Source organism: Pelodiscus sinensis, chromosome 4 (assembly GCF_052426305.1).
Source record: "Pelodiscus sinensis isolate ZL-2025 chromosome 4, ASM5242630v1, whole genome shotgun sequence".
In the NCBI taxonomy this organism is placed as follows: Eukaryota; Metazoa; Chordata; order Testudines; family Trionychidae; genus Pelodiscus; species Pelodiscus sinensis.
In genome coordinates, this window is record NC_143055.1 from 30,545,195 (window position 1) to 30,559,296 (window position 14,102).

General features: G+C 43.4%; 1 protein-coding gene across 6 annotated transcripts in view; it reads right to left on the minus strand.

The window, feature by feature from the left end:
* Positions 1-14,102, minus strand: part of LCORL (ligand dependent nuclear receptor corepressor like) — a 168,236-nt gene that overhangs the window by 108,961 nt on the left and 45,173 nt on the right. The gene's annotated exons all lie outside the window — the stretch shown is intronic.

Below are 14,102 nucleotides of genomic sequence, written 5' to 3' on the forward strand. Positions count from 1 at the left end.
ATCTTAAAGGAGAGACGATTAACCTCAAAGCTTCTCCACAAATGAAGTACAGGCAGTCCCCGGGTTATGTACAAGATAGGGACTGTAGGTTTGTTCTTAAGTTGAATTTGTATGTAAGTCGGAACTGGTACATATTGTAGGGGAAACTCTAGCCAAACATTTCTCCAGAGCTCAGTTTTATTCCCCCACACCTCACTTCCCTCAGTCCTTTATTCTCAAGCTGAGATGTCTGCTGAGAAAAGCCGCTCCGCGTCTCCCTGGTCTGCTGGGGGAGGGGGGGGGGGGACTAGCTTCGCGTCTCGCTGGTCTGCTGGGGGGAAGCAGCTAGTGCGGGGTTGCCTCACCCCGTTTGTAAGTAGGGATCCGATGTAAGTCGGATCCATGTAACCCGGGGACTGCCTGTAGTATCTTCATTTCATTGAAGGGTAGGATCCTCCATGACAAAGATGTGAGCTTCAAAATAAAGTTATCTTCAGAATTATTACCTGAATATGCATTCTAATAATGAATTTCCAGTACTGTATCAGTTCTGAACTTGTCTAGATGAACACAAAAGCTGTTTCCTCTTTTTGAATTATATCTAAGATTACATAATGGTGCCCTCCTCTCCCTCCCCCCGTATCTTCCAAGAATTCTCCCTGGTCTCTCTCAAACACATATTAAAATTAGGATGAGACAAATCAAGTTTTTCAAGATTTACTGGTTTACCTTAGGCATCTATAAATATCAATTCCATAGGATTACAATGGAGGAAAATATGATGTGTCAGGAGCAACTGAGGAAGCCGAATGTGTGTTCAAAGTCTACTGCTGAAAGGGGTCAGAGGGTTTCCAACACTGTTGGAGTGGCAGGAGGGAGTCTCAATATATTTATATGCTACAGCTTAAGCGGAGTTATATTGCTCAGTGGTGTGAATAAGCTACCCCTAAAGTGACTTATATTACACTAACCAAAGTGACTTCATTGACAATGCTGTGTTGGTAAGAGAGCCTCTCCCACCAACACAACTATCAATCACAGGGGCTCGAGTAATTAAGTCAACAGAAGAACTTTCTCCCATCTTCTTAGAGTAGTGGTCCCCAAACTTTTCATGGCCAAGAACACTTTTGGAATTTAGGGCAACCCAAGATCAACCCTGCCTCCTTCTCAAGGCTCTGCCCCACTCAGTCAAACCTCCCTCTCTTCATGGCTAGCTCTCCCCACCCTCACCCACTTGTACTGGACAAAAGCAGGGGTTGGGGCCTCAGGAGAGGGATTGGAGTGTAGGAGGGGATATGGGTACTAGCCCTGTGAGAAGGTTCAGAGCTAAAGGCTGGGATGCAAGATGGGGTGCTGGCCCAGCAGGGGGTCAGGACTGTGGCTTAGGGCTCAAGAGGGAGTTCAGGGTGCTGACTCTTAGAAGGGATGTCAGGGCTTAGGCAAAGGTACAGGAGGGAGGGAGTGCTGGCTCTGGGAGGGTTGTGGATTGCAGTGCGGGCTCTCATAGCATGGCACTTACCACCAGAAAGTCCAGGTCAAGGCCAACACCGGCTCTCTACTTGCCCTAGTCCCATGCTAGAGCCTTGCACAGAAACAAATGTGTACCTGAAGATAGAAATTGGAATCTATTGATCCATAGGGCTTTGCTCCCAAGAGATGCAGTGGCCAAGAGGGGAACACTGCCACTACTTCCAGGAACCAGTGCCTGTATCAGCAGCTCCTCCCAGACATGTGGCTGTACCACTCTCAGGCCTTTTGCCAGCACGGCTATATGACCACAAACAGGAGACACAGCTGGTGGCAGCATGGCTGGGAGGAACTGCTGGCACAGGCTCCTAAGAATGGTGGCACCATGCTTCTCTTTGGTTGCTGCAGCTCCTGGGAGCAGAGCCCTGCAAATCAGCTGATAACCAATGTCTATTCCTGAGCAGACATTTGTACCCACACAAAGCTCTATACACAGCTCCCAGAAGGGACCAACGAGGCTCTCTGGCCCCAGGAGTGGGAGGCATATGGCTCGGCATGCTTCCCTTCTATGCCAGCACCAGTCCTTTCACCTCCCATTGGCCACAATTTCCCATATCAGGCCATTGGGACAGCGTGTGCAGGCAGGAGCAAAACGTGGAGATCACTGCACTCTCGCCCCTCCCTCCACACACACAGAGCTGCACTGGCTGCTCCTGGGAACAAGCTGGAACTGTGGAGCCAGAGCAGGCAGGGAGCCTGCTGAGTGCCAATCGAGACTGACTGGGAGACCCCATGATTGACCAGTTGATCGTGAACCACGGGTTGGTGACTGCTGGCTCAAAGCATCTGCACTAGAGCGCTACAGTGGCACAAATCCATCCGTTTGGCCATGTGTCTCTAAGCTCTGGAGTACAGTCATTGCCCAAGTATACTTAAAGGGAGTATTACTGCTTTTATAAATGCACCCAGTTGCTCTTTTTACTCCTACTATAAACTTTTGTATAATTCATTTTCATCTAAGGCAAATATTAAAAGCAGTACATAAAGCTTTAATTATTGGTACTCAAGTACAGACCTTAATAAAGATATAGTTAAAACATTATTTTATCCTTTTACTCAACAGATCATACAGGTCACTTATAAGTGATCAATTACGATTTACATATTTGAACTGGATTTTCAACTTTACTCTCTCCAACCTGGATGAACTACAAGGCAATGCAACAAACTACTGTCACATCACTAAATCAAACCTTATTTTATTAAGTAGAATCACAGCTATCCTGGTGAGGAAAAAAGGTGTTTTAACACATACTAATTAGCATACAGATTGAAAAAAGATTGCAGCTGAAGCTTTAACATGTAAGTTGATTGAGAAGTTTTATGGCAGAATCTAGAGTTTAGCTAGACTAGCTAACATGTTAGAACCACAGCTGGCCTTGTCTACGCTAGAATTTCAATGTGTTAAAACACACCTTTTTTTGAAGTGTAAACTAGGGATGCAAATAGGTAACCGGATATGGTTAACCAGCATCCAAGAGCAGCCCCCTTCCTGCTGCCTACCACAAGGTGGGGGTGGTGAGTTGGATTTTGCCATATACAGCAATTTACAGATAGTTAGCTACCTACAATATTGTCACCTTAAGAGACATTTTACTAGTTTGCCCCTCCCCTCCAAAAATCATAGTTACTACAATTAAATACAATTACTTACTTTGGGGCAAGTCTGCACTACAGCTCTACATTGGATGCAGCTCCACTACTGTAATATGTTGAGAAGACACACAAGGCACTAAGAATGCTCCCATCAGCATAAATTACTCCATTTTGGCAAGAAGTGAAAGTTGTATTGGCAGGAAAGCATCTCCCACTAGCATGGCACTGGTGTGGACAGCACATAACTTGTATCACTGAGGAGCAATGATGCTTTTTCATCCCCCCGAGCAATTCAAATTAGATCCACATCAGTAATACAGATTGCACCTATATAAACTGGGAGACACTGGTTCAGGAGGACCATGGATGTTCTAGGATCAGAGAGTCTCAGCACACTATAGAGGAGGTAGCCCAGCATGCAGCCCAGATGGGCTGCGAGAAGTGGGAGAGCCAGGAAGGATAGTGGGGTGGCAAGGCAGGGAGTAGGGGGGCCAGAAATGACCTCCCTGGTCCAGCAAAGTATCTCATCCCAAGGGTGATCCAAACTGTAGCGTAAACCTGCCCTATATAATATTAACTAAGAGACAACTTTAATTGATGATGTTGGCAGATAACCTAGAAAAAGGCAAGAAAATCCAAAGTTAAGAGAGCAATAATGGCCTTGATTCTGAAATGCCGACCCATTTCATTAGTATGTTTCATGTATGATACTGTTACTTGTTCTGACCCCAGTGATCAATCGTTCAGGATTTTGTGGCCGTTTCCATTAACATAAAAAAAAGAGTCTGATGATTAAATCAAGTATTTCTTTGTTGTAATCTAATTTATTTACAAAGCAAGTACACACAAATCCTGATTCCCTGAACACAAGACGAATCCAACTAGGAGGCCAATTTTTTTGCTCACTTCCAAATCTCCTCCAGCTGACATGGTGCCCGAAATGTTCCATCTCTTAGCATTCGCTAAGATCCATGTTACCAGTAGTTTCTTATTTCCTTCTCTATCTGTTCTCCCCAGACACATACAACTTTACAAACAATACCAGTCTACCTGTTTTTGCATTCAGCTCCCAGCAAAAAACTTTGCGACCCATGCAGCTCCACTTCTGGCCAACTTTCTGTATCATTTACTTTTTGGGTGAATGGTCACTATTGTTTCAGCTATCTTACTCCCAAAAAATTAGCTTAATTGCTTCATACTTTTATCCTGAATGAGGGGGACGCTATTACACTCATCTGCTTCAAGAAGATTTCAGTCAATGTCTAGCATAATGACCTGCTCCCACCCCAGTCTCAGCTCTGCCCATTGCTCTACTGGAGTCCAAAATGTCTTACCAATCCCAAAAAAGAGAGCAAATAATTCACAAATTACACGACACAAGCTTAACTATTGACATATTTACACAGTGGTTTTGCTAAGATACATTCACACCAATCCAAACTAGATGAAAGAAAACTGGGCAGGGAGAAGAACTCCAAGGAGATTTGGATGGGAGTAAAATCAATCAGATGGAACCTGTTTCAATAAGACTTTGATGAATGCTTATTTTACCTATGAAATAGATGGCCTGGGACAGAATGTCCATTTTATTCTAAAGGAGGAACCATCACAGCTCTCCCAATCTACGTTTCCAGTTAAAAATCTCAGTTTGTGGGTCAAGGAGTCAGCCATGTTCAAACCCTATCCATCTTCTCCAAAGGTCATTATGGATAACTTTGGGTTTAAGTCTTTTCTGTTATGTTTTTGTGACTATTGTAAAATGATTACTTCATGCTAACCTGGAACAGTGATGGAAAATCCACCATGCCTCTTGGTAAATTGTTCCACTCGTTTATTACTCTCTGTAAAAATCTATAACTTATTTCCAGTTTGAATTTGTCTAGCTTCAACTTTCAGCTATAGAATCATGCTATACCCATCTGATAAACATTAGTTCCCCATACCCATACTTCAACCTAATTAATTACTTTAGCCCATAATCTTCTCTTTGTACTTACAGACTGAGCTCCTTCTATCTATTTAGTTTAACAATTTCCAATCCTTTAATCCAGTGGTTTTCAAACTGTGGGTTGGGACCCTAAAGTGGGCTGTAACTCTACTAGTATCACTAGGGCTGGTGTTAAACTTGCTGGAATCCAGGGCCAAAGTCAAAATCCCATCTCTCAGGGCAGAAGCAAAAGCTTGAGGGTTTCAGTCCTCTGTTGTGGGGTTTAGAGTTACAGATTCCCCACCTGGTGCTAATGTCCTATGTCTTTGGCCTCCACCTCCTGGGGTCACGTAGTAATTTTTGTTGTCATAAGATGGTTGTGGTGCAATTTGAGAACCTTTGCAATCATTCTTGTGATTCTTCTCTGAACCATCTCCAGTTTATCAACATCCTTCTTGAACTGCAAGCACAAAGACTGGACAGTATTTCAAGTTGCATCGGCACCTTGAAAAAAACAACCTCAATAATCTTATATGAAAGTCTCTGGTTTAGCAGGACTACATTAGCTCTTCTGACCACAGCAATCACAGTGGGTCTCAACATGTTCGGATGATTATCCAAAGTTACATCCAAATCTTTTTCCATCATTGCTTCCCAGTGTTAGAGAGGTTTATGTATGGTTTAAATGTTCTGCCTCATTAAAATGAGATGTTGTGACAATTTAAGTCAGTAATTGGGGAAACCAACATGGAGGCTGCAATCCTTGGCCTAGTAATCCACGTTGGATCTTCTCAGGCACTGACCACTCACAGACCACTCAAAATCAGAATTTCCTGCCAAGCAGTCACAAGGGTTCGATTCTCCTCAGATTTTTCCCACTCTTTTGGTTTTATAAGTGCAGCCTAAGGTCCAGTGAACTTCAACAGCAGCCCTGGGAACTACAAGTTGTGGACTACAAAGTGCAGCATTGCTGGGAGAACTTCCTGGTTCCAACCAGGATGTACCCTCTGTCCCCAGCAGGGTCTCAGCAGTGACTGAGCTAGAAACAGAACACAGGCTGCATGCAGAGAGGAGGGGCTGCTGCACTGTGATCCTATGTGTTTTTTTTACAGGTAGGACCAAAAAGAGCTAGAGAGAGGATTACCAGGTAGCTTCAGAAAAGATACCGAACACACTTGAGGGGGATGGGGACTGGCCGGGAGGGGAGCGGGAGAGGGGGACAGGAAGCAGGGCTGGCGGAGGCAGCAGGGCTGGCTGTGGGAGATCAGGGCGGGAGGGGGGGGCGGAGGGGTCAGCCAGTGGGAAGCAGGGCTGGTTGGGGGCAGAGAGTCGGGGGCAGTTGGACTGGCCGGGGGAAATCCAGGAGGGGATCAGGGCTGGCCAGGGAAGATTGGGAGGAAGCGAACTGGCCAGCAGGAAGCAAGGCTGGTGGGGAGGGGTCAGGAGGAATGGGGCTGGCCAGGGGGGTGGAAGCCGGGGGGAAAGAATCGGCCAGTGGAGAGCGGGACCGACCCGGGCACATGCAGATCCCAAGGTGCTGCCTGTCCTGAGCACGGTCCCGGTGAAGCATGAGCGAGTCCGGCTATGGCTTCACAACACGCTTGAACATTGCTCAGGAGCACGGACAGTGCTTCTCCTCCTCCCCTAGGCGTCATTCCTACGTCAGATGCTACCAGTGGCTCTCAGCGCCGATCACGCCCCGCCTCCCAGCCACTCCTCCCACCCCCGCAGGCTTCCATTGGGCGCCCAGCCGGAAAACCAGAAAATACCAGACATTGCACATGTCTGGTATTTTCTGAATTTTTTTACTGGACAGAGGGACCAAAAACTGGACTGTCTGGTTGAGTACCGAACACCTGGCAACCCTAGCTATAGAGCATCCTGAGAGGGGTTTAGGTGACACAAGGGAAAACATGGACTTGGTTGTTGTGGGGCTTAGTTGTGGGAGTTAGAACACATTGTAAGAAGGGAGGGACGGAAGGCTGTGTTATGTGCTGTAACCTCTTCACCAAGCAGGAGCTCAGCAGCGAGTGAGCTAGAAGCAGCACACAGGCTGCATGCAGAGGAGGAGCTGCTGAACTGTGATCCTGTTCTATGTGGTTTTTTATAGAATAAAGTCTGTTCCTGGTGGTTTGTTTGAGTGGGTCTGGTCTGAGGTGCACACACACACACTAATACACAACGCACAGCATACCAAGGAGCTTCAGGCCTGGCCTGCCACAGTTGTGTACAAAGTCACAAGGCTTCCCCTTACTGAATAACCTCACACTGGGCTAGTGAACAGGTGGGGTTACATAAAGGACTGTGTTGCCCCAGCCTCAGTGCTGCCCGCCCTAGGGGCAGCAGTGCACAGATCTGTCTATTCTACCATTTGAGAACGAGGGACAACCCCAGGAGCGAGGGCATGAAGTGCAGGAAGGAGAGCATTACCATCCTCACCAACAGACTACCTGCTTGAAAGACCAATAGCTGGTAACTCCTCTTCACCCACCAGTCTGGGACAGGATATCACAGGACTACCCCGTACTCCACCCCAAGGGCTCTAAATCAGACTAAGAGTAGAAAATCCTGGGCACCTCCATCACTTAGTCCTCAGAAGAAGGTGGTCATTATACTTAGGGGTTTGCTACTATTACAATCAGAGCCAAAAAGCTTGATTTAGTAGATCCGGGCTTCACTCTTCTGTTGCTGTCACTAACACCAGTTTTGTTTTATGTTTGTTATATCAGCATTGGGTTATTTTCCCATTTCTCCCTCTTTTGTAATTAATCCCTAAACAAATTTTACCTTGTTTGCACCTGAACAGTCTCCTTTCTTTATTGCACCTACACCGGAGGAAGGGACTTACTTGAGTGCTCAATTAATTCACAGGTGATAGACCCTGATGGGGGGCTGATCCTGTACTTCTGACAAGGACACCAAGTGGTATTTTTAACCATTTTTGCTACCTATGTCCTTGGAGTAACACCAGGATAGAGTCCCTAGTTCTGCAGATATGGCCTACATTCTTTGTTCCTAGATACATACATTTAGGAATATTAAAACTGACACAGTTTATCAAGCCAGTCAGTGACCTACTCCTTTGTTATTTATCATCACTTTCCCAATTTTTAAACCTGCACAACCTTCCATGAGGATTTTATGTTTTCATCCACGCCACTGATAGAGATTCAGGGAGTAGCCAAGTTAGTCTGTTACAGAAAAAAAAAAAAAACCCACAAATGGTCTGATAGCACTTTATAGACTTTATATGACCGGTCAACTGAAGAAGTGGGCTGTGCCCACGAAAGCTCATGATACCATCTACATGTTTTGTTAGTCTATAAAGTGCTACCAGACCATTTGTTGTTTTTTACTGATAGAGATGTTTAACAGAACAAGGTCAAGCACCAAATTGTGGGGTGGGACCTTATTTGAACAGATCTTTAAAAAAAATAAAATAAATAAATAAAAAAAAAAACTATTAGTTACATTTTAAGACCTACTAGTAAGTCAGTTTTTAAACCAAGTTAATGAGTATCATGTTAATGTTATGTAATTGATTTTTTTTCATCAAACCATCCTGTGGCACCAAGTGAAATGCCTTACAGAAGTCTACCTACATTACCTTTATAAATCAAACTTGTAACCTCAAAAAAAAAAGAAAGATCAAGTTTGATAAGCTTTATTTTCATAAAACCATATTTCCATTAATTAAAAGTGAACTAAAGGAGGCTCATGTAATCAAGTCCCACATCAGCTTCTCCATCATCTTGCCAGGTATCTATGGCAGGTAATAGTCCTATAACCACCCAGGTAATTCTGTTAAAAATTTACAAAGATTAGCTTTCGGTCTACTGGACTTCCCCAGCATGCCAAGGCTTACTGAAAATCAACATCAACAGCACAACACCTCCTAAGCCAGCTTTTTAAAAAATGCTTGGATGCAAATTTTCCAGACCTACTAACAGAAACACATCTAACTTTGATAGCTTCTGTTTGACATCCTACAGTGATATAAATTTAAAAGAAAAAAGTACCACCATACACTGAGACTGCATCATCTTTTTCACCCAAATACAGAACAGAAATATTTATTGAACACTCAGCCTTTTTCGCATTATTGATAATCCTACCATTTCCATCTCACAGTGGACAGTTCTATTAGGAACAAAAAAACCCCTGATATTTAAACTCCTTTCTAACCCTAACTCTGGAGGTCATAGATTTTGTACTCCTTGGTACCCTGGGAATATAGAAAACATGATGAACTTCTGATTTATATTCATTACTATCCACTTTCCCTTTTTTTCATTCATGAATTTTATATAAATATATACACGAGACCTAGGGTTGCCAGATGGTTTTGGCAAAAATACCAGACACACTTGATCGCAGATGGTGGGGTGTGGGGGGAGAACGGGCAACAGGGAGAGTGGAGCAGGTTGGGAGGGGGTCAGGGTGAGGGGCTGGCAGGGAAGATTGGGGGGAAACCAGCTGGTGGGGAGCAGGGCTGGCCGGGAGGGGCAGAGCAGGAGGAACCGGCCGATGGGAAAGGGAGCTGGCCCGAGCGCACACAGATCCCAGGGTGCTGCCCGTGTCTACCAGCCAGGCAGTAGGCAAATACATACTGATACTCATGATAATAATTAAACTTATTTAAGTTATGTCCCAGCCTGAGAGGGCAGGGGCTGCCAGGAGCTGTACTGAGACCCCTGTGGCTGCCAGCCCCTGTAGTGAGTTTGGGGCCTGGAGCTGTGGCTCCCAGTATTCACTAATTTTGCCACAGTGGATGTGGTAACCTATCCACAGCAAATGGCAAGGCTTTCCTGTACTGATTTTACAGCTAGCTTCGCTTCCCCTCTAAACCAGGCTGTTTTTTTATTTAGCATAATCTTCTCCCTAAATTAATGGAACTATGGCTTTTGGGACATCTAGTAAGTTAGAGGTGTTCAAGCTATGGCCTGCAGGCCGGATCTGGCCGACCAAGTTGTTTGATCCATTTCACATCCCACCCTCCCAGGTCCCGCCTAACTGCCAATTGGGACCCACAGGAAATGAAGTGTGCAAAGTCACCTCCACTCCCACCAGAGGCACGCATCAGCTAAAGGGAACTTCCAGCTGTTCAAAACTGTTGGCTGTTTGCTTGAGGTCCCATGCGCGCCTGGCAGGGTGGGGGATAGGAGATTTCACATGTTCCCCTGCCTCCACAGGGAAGTGCTTGAAGTCTCCTCTCTGTTCCCCCACAGGGGCACACAATGCCTAGAGGAAACTGCCCCTTCTGATCCACCCCCTCCAGGGCAGAGCTGGCCCATGACCACTACCAAGACTGGTAAAATGATCCCCCTCCAAAACCTGCCCATCCCTGCAATAAGTTCTTAAATGATTCCCCATTATCATTCACATTTTTCTGATTAAGTTATTTCTCCCAATTGATTTGTCTCAATTGTTTTCAGTTTTGTGAAATTGTCACTATTAAAGCACCAAGTGTGTATGTGATGTGTTACCAGGCTGAACTTGATTACATTTATGAATGTGCAAACAGAATAAAGTTATGATCACGTGTAACCAATCCACCACATTAGGTTTTTAGTTCTGTGTTAAGTTACTCTCTCTCAGGACAAGGTCTGTATTGGTTGCAACACTTTAAGTTACCCAATGCCAAGACTAAGGAACTCTTTCAGTATGTATTTATCCCCCAACTTGAGGTTTCATCCTGCAAGTTTACAAACAATAAAACAGCTTGTCTATCTTGGAAGTATACAAAAGAATACCAAAATCTCCAGCAATACAAACATGTATAGTTTGGTGCACCATGGCTTATAATTGCTTAGAACTAGAACACCACACAGAGGTTACAAGACTATTGCCTATACAGGGCTATGTAACACGCAGCCTGCGATGCAATTTGGGTTTATGCGGGGCTCAACATGCAGACTGCGGACAGGAGCCAAAACAAAAACGAAGTCAATATAACGGTCTTCTGTTAATATGCATTTTAATAGTTAAATTCTTGGACTGTTGTTCATTAAAAGTATTGTCATATGCGAGGAAATTGGGTAAATATTGCATTTTATTAATATCAGCAGAAGTGTCTTAAGTGGTGCCTGCCTGTTGTGTTGTCTTAACTTAATCTTTGTATTCATTCCAGTCAGTGTGAAAGAAGCTATTTGCATATACATCTGCATGTATATGCAACCACACTTAAGTTGCAGCCCTCGGCATGTATGGTATCATTGTGGCCTCTGGGGCTTCCACAGTTGAGTAGCCCTGGCCTATACCATGACACAGATTCAGATAATTTAAGAGATGGGAGGGAGAATGGAACCTTACTCTGGATGAATATTTAGGAGACCTCACAAAAAAAATCCCACAAAACCACCACAACATGAAGTTTTGTCAGCACATCCAAAAACATGTGAAAACTGTCAGGAGAAAAGCCTGTATGAAAGTCAAAAGGGATCACGTTGAATATAATAAAAGTTTACAAGATCTAGCTCTGGACTATGGCATACACCTAGAGAAGGAGAGTACACCCCTAACAGCAGCCCTCTCTTGGAATACCTGATGTTACCATGCAAAAGTTGGAAAGGCTATCAATCTGCTCCTACATAAGTCTAAAGCTTCAGTGGACTATTTTTTTGGGGGGGGGGGGGGGGGGAGAAGGTAGGGACTGAAAATAAAGGTTTGCAGTATCGCTAAAAGTTGTAGGCACCTTTAGATGTGTTTTCTTAAAAAGTCTGATATTCTTGTGGACTCTTCCAAAGCTTGTGTTTTTATTCTTGTGATTTTTATTCTAACTGAGACAGAGTAGCAGTTACAGCTCAGTAATACAGTAGGGATATTAGCATGGAATCATTTACATGATTCCCTGACAAGCCTAGGCTTTGCTGCCTTTGTGTAAACATGTAACCCCTAAAAAAATTCACATTTATACAAATACACGATTATCCCTAGTAAACAGTACACATATACTAATACTAACTTTACAAATATTCAAACACTCGTCAATGATCATTTATCAATTTATGGTGCATCCTATTTTTGTATCACTCTTCTGTTCAAATATCTTCATTGACAGTGTTTTGGGCAGAGATAATATCCACATCCAATACTTATTTTACTACACTGAAGAAAAGGATTTTTAGAAAAAGTTATGGCCACTTTACTCCAACTTTGTAGGGACAACATAGAATTTACCAGAGTTGATTTTTACCACCTTGAACCCTGGTCTACACCAGGGAGTTATTTCAAAACAACAAGTTGGACTGTCCACACTACCAAGCCCATTATTTCAAAATAAGGGGCTGGTTATTTCAAAATAACTCCTGCTTTCCACAAGGAATAATGCTTATTTCAAAATAGTAGTTTTGAAATAGCAGTAGTTTGGACACTCCACTGCTGCTATTTTGAAATAGCTACTCCCCAGCATCACTCAAAGTGATTATTGATACTTCCTGAGGCTCTAATTCAAGGTAGCGCATCTACATTAAGGGTGACTGCCTCGGACCAATTTTGAAGCTTTCCCGTAGCATGGCCATGCTATTTCAAAATAGTTATTTCAAGAGTTATTTGAGATTTTCTCTCAGGGAATGTCTACATTAGGAAACTAATTTGTCCCAGTTAAAGGCATTTTCAGTTTTACAAAAACCTTTATTAATGGCAGCACATTACATTTAGTTTCAGTTACATATACAACTTCTGGATGTAGTAGATTGTTATTTATTTAGGGTTGTACAAAAAAAACCCTACAGTAGGCACACTATGGCTACATCTACACTACAAAGTTTTTGCGCAAAAACTTGTGGAGCGTCCACACCTCAAATGAGCTCTTGCGCAATTAAATGGGCAGTTAAACGCAGAACAGAGGGCTTTTTCTGCCATAGGTAAACCTCTATTTCTGAGGCATACCTGCTTTTAGCGCTATAGTGATTGCGCAAGAAGGCAAGTGTGGATGCTCCTATGGGAAAAAGCACTGTTTCTCAGATGGTCATTCACAGAATGACTGTCAGAGCTTTCTTGCACAAGAGCATGCATGCGGTGTGGATGCTCTCTTGCGCAAAAGCACATGGCTTTTGCAATGTGCTTTGAGGTGCGGACGTGCTCTTGTGCAAAATGTTTGTGTGCAAAAACACTTGCGCAAAAGGCTTCTTGCACAAGAAGCATGTAGTATAGATGTAGCCTACCAGTGTATGTAATTAAAACAATTCTGATCAGAATTGTCCGTACATTTTGGTTCACTGTTTTCTTCAATAAAGTTATGTCATGCATGTCAACTCATGTTTGTTTTAAAATGAAAACTGAAAAAGTCAAACATTATATGACAGCAGTAGAGCTGCACACTTAGGGTATGTCTACACAGCAGTGTTATTTCAGAACAATGTTGGTTATTCTGAAATAACAGTCTGCATCTACACACAAGCAATTATTTTGATAATGTCAAAATCATGTTGAGCTGGAGGATTTCTCACTCTGACTCCTGTAGCCCTCATTGTACAAGGAGTAAGGGAAGTCGAAGGAAGCGAGCACTTATTTCAAAATAGAGCAATGTAGACATTCCCAAATTCCAAGTAAAGTAATTTCAACCTAAGCTACTTGATTAGCACAGCTCAAGCTGCATAGCTTATTTTGAGTTTAGGCTTGATGGGTAGATGTACCCTAAAAGAGTCTGCTGACTGCTTGACAAGTGGTCCAGATCCATTTGGCCATCCAGGATTCTGTACCAGAAGACCAACTTTGTTGTAGCCTCAGTATTATTCAGTTTTGGAGCTTTGGATATAACCATTCAAAAGATTCATTCTATGCTTACTTAACAAGCATCTGCACCATCAATTCTATTGCATCTTATGGAATCTTAGCAATCTTCAGAATTTCCCCTCCCACAATGCCACAAGGAAAATGTTTTCCTTAGAAGCAGATGAAAATATTGATTTTAAATATTATTTCAAAATAGTATTGCTAAGCACCTTGCAATTTCTTCTTGTTCATCTGATTTCTTTCCTGCATATTTTGGATGAAGGAGGTTGTCCAACATGTATACAAGAATAATTGCCCTATTATCTCTTTGTACGTTAGCTTTGTGTGGTTCAAAACC